The following is an 8,931-nucleotide window of genomic DNA, read 5'->3' on the forward strand; positions in this document are numbered from 1 at the left end:
GAAATTAACTTTCTCAACCTCAACTTATCATACGATTAGATGTTAACTCGTTATTTGCCACGGTCGCTTTTCGCATGAAGAAATCATCCCGTGTAATCCTTGGATGATCCTCAACGTTAGTATCCAACGTAATAAATAAAACTTAACAAAACGAGAATAGAAATACATTGTTTAATATAAGCAAATAATTGCGTTACAAAAAACTTAAAGTAAATCATCTTTTAAGTTTTCATAAGATTTGAATCAATAATTGTATGATATACAACCATTGTATATTGTTATGTACTGTGAATATATAAGCAAGTGGTGGTATATTTTAGTGCAGTATTAATATCGACGGGCCGCCGGGTCGACGCCGCCCGCCGCCGCCCTCTACATTTATTACGGCCCGGCCAATTCGAATGTCATTTTTAACAGTCATCGCTAATTTGGCATTGTTTTGGCCGCTGACGCCACCTTTTTTGCCAGCAACCATAAAATAGATAAAATTTGTGTCAGTTGGCCAGCCTTAATTGATTGTAACCGTTAATGTGAGTTGATCTTGAATGTCGATGATTTTGAGGACATTTGGTTTTGGTGATTAATTATCTATGATGAAAAATCATTTATCATTTAGATTATTTAAGTGATACTTACATAATCTGAAATAGGTTTATTTGACACTGTTTTTTAGAATTGTTATTTCAATTGCATTTATTTGAACTATTTGTTGCAATATTGTCACTAAACGATATAAATTAAACAAGATTTTATCCTAGTAAAGGTTAAAGATTAGGTCATATTAATTTTTTTGTTGATTAAGTTTTAATTACTACTCTTGTTATGATGGAATAATGAAAGCGATACGAAATAATAAAAATAGAATTATGAATGTAGGCGCAATGTTACGAGTGTGTAGAGTGTGTGGAGTGGAGTCGAGCAGTAGTAACGCAGCCAATATGTTAGGCGCTACGTCGTAGGCATCAAGGCGGGAGCTTGGCCTGCTATAAAGCACGGAGCAATAAAGAGAATGGATGCCGCCCATCGGCAGCCGGCCTCGCCGGCAGGATTACCCGAATCGCCACTATTTATCGCCCGTGCCTTGCGCCCAGGTACCATCAATCTATTTAATGATCGGGTCAGCACACGCTCTCGCTCTTTTTGCGTCCGACGTTCGTTCGCCAAAAAGAAGCAGCGAAGGCGAAGCAGCGAGATGGACGTTTGATGAGGCGCTTTTGTGTCGATCGTTGGCGCTAAAAGCATCTACGAATGCATCACTCTGTTATATAACGCCTACGCTACGTTTTTACTGTGGCAGCTAATGATAGCTTTTTGAAGCTTAATACTGTTCTAGCATATTTCTTTGGTATAAATATTGTTTTTCACCAATTAACAACAATATCTAATGTTTCAATATGAATAAGAGGCACTGTATAATTATAAATTGTTGTTATACTTTTATCTAAATATAGATATTTGTACTATGAGTTGTGTACACAAAGGCTTGGACAAATGACCAAAGATTTTTTCTAATTCTTTAAGTCCATACGAAATCGTATATCAATACAGTATATCAATGCTGTATAATTGATGTACCATAAAGTAGTTGAAAAGGAACATACTGTAGTAGAATAAACTAGGCTATAACTATTAGACAAGAACGACTTGAGTCCGGTCAATGGCTTCAGAGATATGGTGAGGGCACAATGGCGCGGCGTCCATTCGTATCGCCGCCGGCCACTGGCCATGCATCTGCCGCGATCGTGCGCAGGGCAATGGATGTGGGATTTGACGGCTCTTTATTCATTGTACCTCGCCTCGGCTTTGTCTAAACGATCTTTGTGTATCGGTTACGATTCCAACGTACTCTTACGAGCACTAGGGCCTATTCGGATATCGTTAGCATCGCCCAATTTATAGCTTAATAAAATTCTTGAATACGGTAAAAATTATCGGTATATATTAATTGTATATGTTTGTTAAAGAGATGCTCCATTTATGTCTATTAAATGTTAGGCTAGGAGCACACGAAGCGTGTAATATTTAGACATAGGGAAGTTGGGAGAAGAGGTGTCCGTAGTTCTACTTATTTGTGACTATCTAAAAGTTAAGATATTGAACTGAAATTTACCAAAGTCGGTAAAATATGATTTTCCATTTGAAAAAGTGAATGTGAATATTTTTTATAACAAAACATTCATTTTCAACTGTAAAAAGGTGACTTTATTTTCTTTGCTTTACTTTATACCGAAATCCATTGTAGATTCAATCAAATATCTAATACAAATATTTGAATTGTCACCCAAAATGTGTCTGAATCAGTAAATCATGGTGGATATTCACGAGCGCGGGCCTACCTCAATAAACTTGCTTGTCGCCAAGGCGCGGTAAACTCGGTTACTTAACCCGGTAACGCCGCCTCGCCAGGGGTGATTCCGCGTTTCCATTGCACGTGTCAATACGAAAAAATACTCACCGTGTCTATAGAGTGAACCTGTAATTATATATTTTACAATATTTAAATAAAACCGATTTGATCCACGATTCATGTCTCTAGTATTTAAAATGTATGCATTGTTTAGTAAACATTATTCATGGCACGTTTTCAAGACATATTTTAAAAAGTAAATAAAATAAAATATAGAGACTATACACACACAATTTTACACAAAAAATAATCATATTTAAGAGATAGCACAATTTTCTTCGTAACGCATATGTTTTATTCTGTATGTAAAGATAAATATTTTCAATATTATTGGTAGGTATGGAGGTACCGCAATGGAAACAGTGTACAAGGCGGGCGTCGGCGTGGGCGGGGGCAGGCACTTCCGGTCAAGTCGCGGACGGCGTTCAGTTTCCGTTCGTCCAATTTGGCCACATTCAGGCCAAGGAAGGGGGCAAGACGTTGATATCCCTCCTTCTACCCCTACTCCCACGCCTTGTCGAGCCAATTTTCCGGAAAGGTCAAATGTAATTCATTAATACAACATGTAAGCCTTTAACATTGTGCTTTGAAATGTTAACTTGGTTCTATTTTATTATGTAAGGAATTTATTTTCTTAAGTTTACATTCTCGATTGCCAAAAAAGAAAAAGTAAAGTATGCGATTCTAGAAAATACGAGATCTTGAATGATTTGTACATTTTACAATTGAATACTATATATTTTCTCAAAAACAATATGAGTATTGATAAATGGGAATTAATAAATATGCAATGACGCCCATTACTTTGAGGGACAGGTAGAGGTTAGTGATGTCCATTTGATGCGATGGAGGTGAAGCTTTCTCGTTTCATTGTTCGTTAAAATTGTGTCAATTATACAGGTTTAAATTATCAAGGTAGGTTACTAAGCAATTGACACCAAGGCGACAGAGTGCTCGGGCCCGTAAAGCCGCACTCTAGGTGGCCGACAACAGCTCATTAAGGAGTCGGAAGGGTAAAAAGTGTAGACCCTCCGACGCATCAGCCCTTTTGTAAAAAGAGGCTTAATTAGGGCTCGTGCGGCTGCCCTACAACCCCTGTAACTTTTAATAAATGTTCGAAGCGCGGCATTTACATCCCACAGGTATATATATACATATATGTTATATATCTTATTTTAAATAGAGATTAAAAGAGTACTGCCTAATAGAAACTAATGAAGATAGTTGATTTTAAAGTACTATAGTTAATTTATAAACATAAGTTGTAAAGATTTTATGTTGTATCTAGATTTTTTAAATAACAAACTCATAGGTAACAAATCTTGAAGACTTCAACATATGGCATTACGAACATGCAGAAAGAATATGGACAGCTTTATGGTCAGAAATGAAAGTTATTACACACCATTGCTAATTGATTTTGACGAATAATTGAGGGGGCTCTATATATTTATAGGTATTACGTACCTCAACGAGCGTGTACTTCGTGGGAAGAGGCGCGCGTGTGCGCAAGTCCTCGTGGGAAGGTATTAAATATCTCGTATCAGTGAACATTACTAGTTACTGAATGAAACCCTCAGATTGGAACGCATGATAGTGATTCGTACATGTAGCCAATCTAAATTGACCTTACCTGTTTACCCTGTGGACATACTGACGGTTGATGGGTTTATGAAAGTGCAGGGATCAAGGTATACTGGTTGAATTATTTTAATAAAGCGATGAGTATCCTTATCAGCGCCATCTATACGCCGCCGGCACAATGACGGATGATCCCATAATGCGGACGTAAAAAAATTGGGGAGCTTTGTCGCGATGTTTTTGCCAACACTATTCCGGTTTATTGTTGCGTTGCTTAATTTCATGGGGATTTTTTAAGCAAATGATACGGTTTTAACTTTACTATCTTAAATAGTACATGTACCAATACGTGTTATTATGCGCTTCCCCGAATTTACAAGATCAGCTCTAGGAGATACGGAATATTCAGTAATGTAGCGATTTACTTTCTTTTACAGTTCGAAAATTAAGTTGTTACGCTACCAACATAATATTATTAGTATTCCAATGTTGGCGGTCACAAGATTGGTAGAAAGTTTCATTATGCTGTACTCTATTGCTTTACCTGGGATTACATCCAGTAACTACTTCTTAACAGCTCCATCTCTTTACCAGTATTGCATATATTAAAGACGAAAAATCTTTCAATCCCTTCAACAAAGATTTAAGATGTAATTGCATTAGGATAGGACGATTCCATTCCACACAAATGTACATTGTTTATGCGTTTAGGAAGACGGACAGTAATGAAATGAGCATAAAGACGCTGCCACATCGGCGGCGTATCGGAACGATCAGTGGGATTCAATGGAGGTTATTTACATAGCAATAAGGTGGAGATAGCACCGCGTCTCCATCGCGCCGGCTTATCTGCGTTATTGCTTGTGTGCACGCGGCTTATGGCCTCAAAGAAAATGAACTGGGGAGTCAAGAAAATAAAGACGTTTTAAACAACCTCTGCAGATTTATCTATGAATTTTGATGTCCTTACACATATAATCGTGAGTTTTGATTTTCTCTTGAAGCGATATGTACATTATTACATAAGGTAAGGTTCAATATAAGATTGATAGTATATCAGTTTTGCGAGTTATCAGAGTTCATGACCTTTAATTGAAAGAAAAATATGAAGATATTAAAGGCGAGTGACAACACACAGGGGCAGGGGAGAGGGCGAAATATGAAAATTAAAATTTATGAAGTGTGACTGCCGGCGTGGCGAAACGATTTGTATGGAAATTTGTTGAAGCGCCTCGGCCGGGTGTCTCTAGCGCCCCGAGGTGCCGTTTGATGACATAATTTGGGACAACAAACGTAAAACCGTCCAGATTTATGTTTGTTTGCTTTATTGAATATTGTGGAGAGGGATGCGGGCTTATGAACTATTTGTGTTTATGTGACGAAGAGTCGCGATTTACATTTTACAATGTTGGTATTTATAATAGTCAACTTAGATATAACGCCGAATGTCATACAAGGGCACACAATCCGCTTATAGTTATATTAAACAAGATTGTAAAAGTCATAAGTCGCTGGCTGCTACATCATCCTGTCTCGTTGCAATCGAATGCGTTTACTAACATTTTTTCGGGCTATAACCGACGTGCTAAGGCTCACGTCATAAATTTTTAATGTGACAATTTTATGTCGACACGGCTTCTCTGTATTTGAAAAAGTAGTGGTGGGTTTGGTAGCTTTAGGAGGTAATATGTTTACTTCTTGATTTAAGAGTAAAGTTCAAAAATTGTTGCAGTGTATTGATTACAGTCATTAGAAATGTTGCAGTATTTTTCAAGAAATAAGGCGCATGCTGTTAAATTAGCAATTCTCTTTCGTCCACGTCTTTGCATACTCGAAGACACAGCTGGCTCCTTGTTTTATTGGACTTGTGTATAAAAATTCAAGAGCTCAGTTTTACTTTTTTACAACAAATAAAGCGCTTAATTGACTTGCACATAGATAAGCCAAAACATCGTTGACGTTCACACGAGCGACATACGCGCGACAGACCAGTCGCGCTCCGTCGCACTGATATGTCGTACCTCAATTACGATCGACGTTGTCTTTTCATTTATTCAGAACGACTCGTGCTCGCCTTTATTATTAGAGTAGCTTTTTGTGGATCACTCCAACAAACAAATCTAGAACCATTGTTTTATTGGTCGTAGAATCGATTTTGTCTACGATTGTCTGTGGTCGATGTTTTAAACATTGAATTTAAGCGAGCTTATTAGAACTTTATTTTATGTTATATGTTCGAAACAATTCTACTTCTTTACTTCTTGGTTTGAACAAAATTGATGAAATAATCGTTCAATAAATGTAAAGGAATGCTTTTTATCAATAAAGCCTTTGAATAATTTTCATTAAAGTTTTTATTTACTTCATAACATGAAATAGCATTGCCCGACGAAACACTGCGTCTATACTGAATTTGACTACGTAAATAAACTCGGCTCTTTTCACTTCATACGTAAAATTTCATATTCATAAAAAACTTTTATACGGCCGTATGCGATCATTAATATTAAAAAAATTGTACATCAATTTATATTTACGGCAGTCAAAATCAAAGCCGATGCGTTCGCAGCTGCATACGGTACAAATGCAAATGCGGGAGGGGGTGTTGTGATCGCGCAGTTGGCTGCATTGTGCCCCCCGCGCCCGCCCCACCTCGCCCCGCTGCCCATGCCGCCTCGCCGCCCCGCACATCCCGCGAGAGTTTGTTTTTCGGGGCAAATAGCTATAGGCTTGATAATGGTCTCGCGGGCCGCATATGAGCTCTCCAAGTTGCTCTACTTACAATGTTTTTTTAAGTGCACATATTACAAAATGCACATCAGTGAAAAAGTTGTAAGTTTGCGTCTTATTTATATATTTGTCTAACTTTTGTACTGGATTTCTTACCCGAACATTGGAGATGAGCAGTACCGACACATTGGAAAATTGAAATAATCTCTGCAATAATAACAGTGTTTACACTACAATATTTTTGTTATCAATATGTTATATAGTGTTTTCATATTCGCACAATCTAAGTAGAATGTTCAAACTGACTTATTGCAAATGGCTGCACGGCGTAGTTAAACGCTTATATAAAAATAAGGGTTTTTATCTCTCCTGTCTTATACAGATAATTTAAGGCCTTATTCTATAAAATATTCGTTGATCTTTAATGATAAAGTATAAATACAGATAAGATATTAATATCGAAGTGGAGCATACGACCAATCGGTTTCATTGCAGCGGAGTGGCGGATGGGTTTTGATTTTTGTAGTTTCGTATTATTTGCGTATTTATCCGCCCGCCGGCCGGCAGATACATTTATTTGTGCCGTACCCCCTCCCGGCCTCACCCCTGGCCCCCGTGCCCCCGCGTTCGATTGATCGCGATATCATTGCGATAATAGGAGTAGCAGGTCGACGCGGTTCCGTCGCGCGAAACACGCGAATATGGAGCTCTGCTGGACCGTGAATACGTAATCGCTTTACACTCAAGTCCTCACTCTACAATATATTACATACATAAATAAAATCAATGTGTGTGTATGTTCCTTTACTCAGCAAAACAAAACGGCTGGACTCAGTTTGGTAAAATTTTTAAGCAAAATTCAAATTAGCCTAATTTTATCTCCAATATTAGTAACCACATCTATACATACTTTATAACTTTACTAAGTATTCTTTAGCAAACCATGAGCAAAATTATTGAATACAAATAATAAATAACCCAATATAAAAAAGAAAACCGCTGGTTATTCAGTGGAACATTTAAGAAGTGTGAAATACCACACGACGTTACCTATCAATCATTGTAAAACAACTTCTGGGTAATCCGGTGGCACAAACAAACATCGCAACAAAACATGCAAATGACATCCGAGCACAATACAACCCGAGTCTCATGCAAATTAGCCGCGAAGGAAATAAACTTTGCCCTTAAACGATACGGTTAAACTTTTAACCAAATATACCGACGAACGTTTGACGATGGAATAATAAAAAAAGATTTGTCATGTGAGGCACACACGCTTTGAGTTGGTTATCAATTTAGAAGTCGGCATTAACCGAATAATGCTAGGGGGCAGGAATAAAACATTTCAATTTAGCGATCCGGTTACGACCCCCGTTACGAATCTGCATTGTGGCTCTGCGGGTCCCCGGGTAGTTTTACTTTTTCGTACTATCGTATACTATTTATAGTAACCGAATAAAATAATATAAAAATATTCCTGGATTGTTTTTTTATGTTCTTTACTTTAAACCAATACAGATTTTATTACATTGTAACCTATTAAATTAGAAGCGTCTTTTCAAGATTTCTTAGTGTTAAGAACATTCAAAAATAAACAGACGCGACCTCTTGCGGTGGACAAGATGTTGTTAAAAATACATTCGTAATAAATTATAATCCTTATTTTTTATGCATGGTTTTCAGTTCTCTAAATTTCATTGCACCATTGATGTAAGTTTAATTAATTTGTAACTTTTAGAAGATTTTAAAAATGAATATAATCTGAAAACTTCGACGTGCACGATTATCACCACATTGGGTACCCAGTGCAGTGTATGCTAGGTTAAGTCGCGCCTCCTCGCAGCGGGGCTTACAAGAAAGGGGTAGTTAGCTGCTATTGTCTCACAGCCCCAACGCGCACCCATTCATACGACACAAACGTAAACCGTGGTAACTAACAAATAAATAAAATTTAACTATAGTAAATTGTTATCATATCAAATTGCCTCTATTTGGATAAAAATGGTAAGTGTATCCTTGTGTTATTCGTTTACTATAATACTAGCTGTGACGCCGTCCACGAAGAATTAAAAAAAAACTTAAGTAGCCTGTGTTCTTCAAGCGTATGTTTTACATCTGTGCTAAAATATCAAGATCTACTTATCCGTCCGGAGATACCTTTAAACAAACTACATCCATTTAAACTTTCGCATTTTTAATATTAATAAGAT

This window comes from Papilio xuthus, unplaced genomic scaffold, assembly GCF_000836235.2.
Source record: "Papilio xuthus unplaced genomic scaffold, Pxut_1.1 DF824992.1, whole genome shotgun sequence".
Classification (NCBI taxonomy): domain Eukaryota; kingdom Metazoa; phylum Arthropoda; class Insecta; order Lepidoptera; family Papilionidae; genus Papilio; species Papilio xuthus.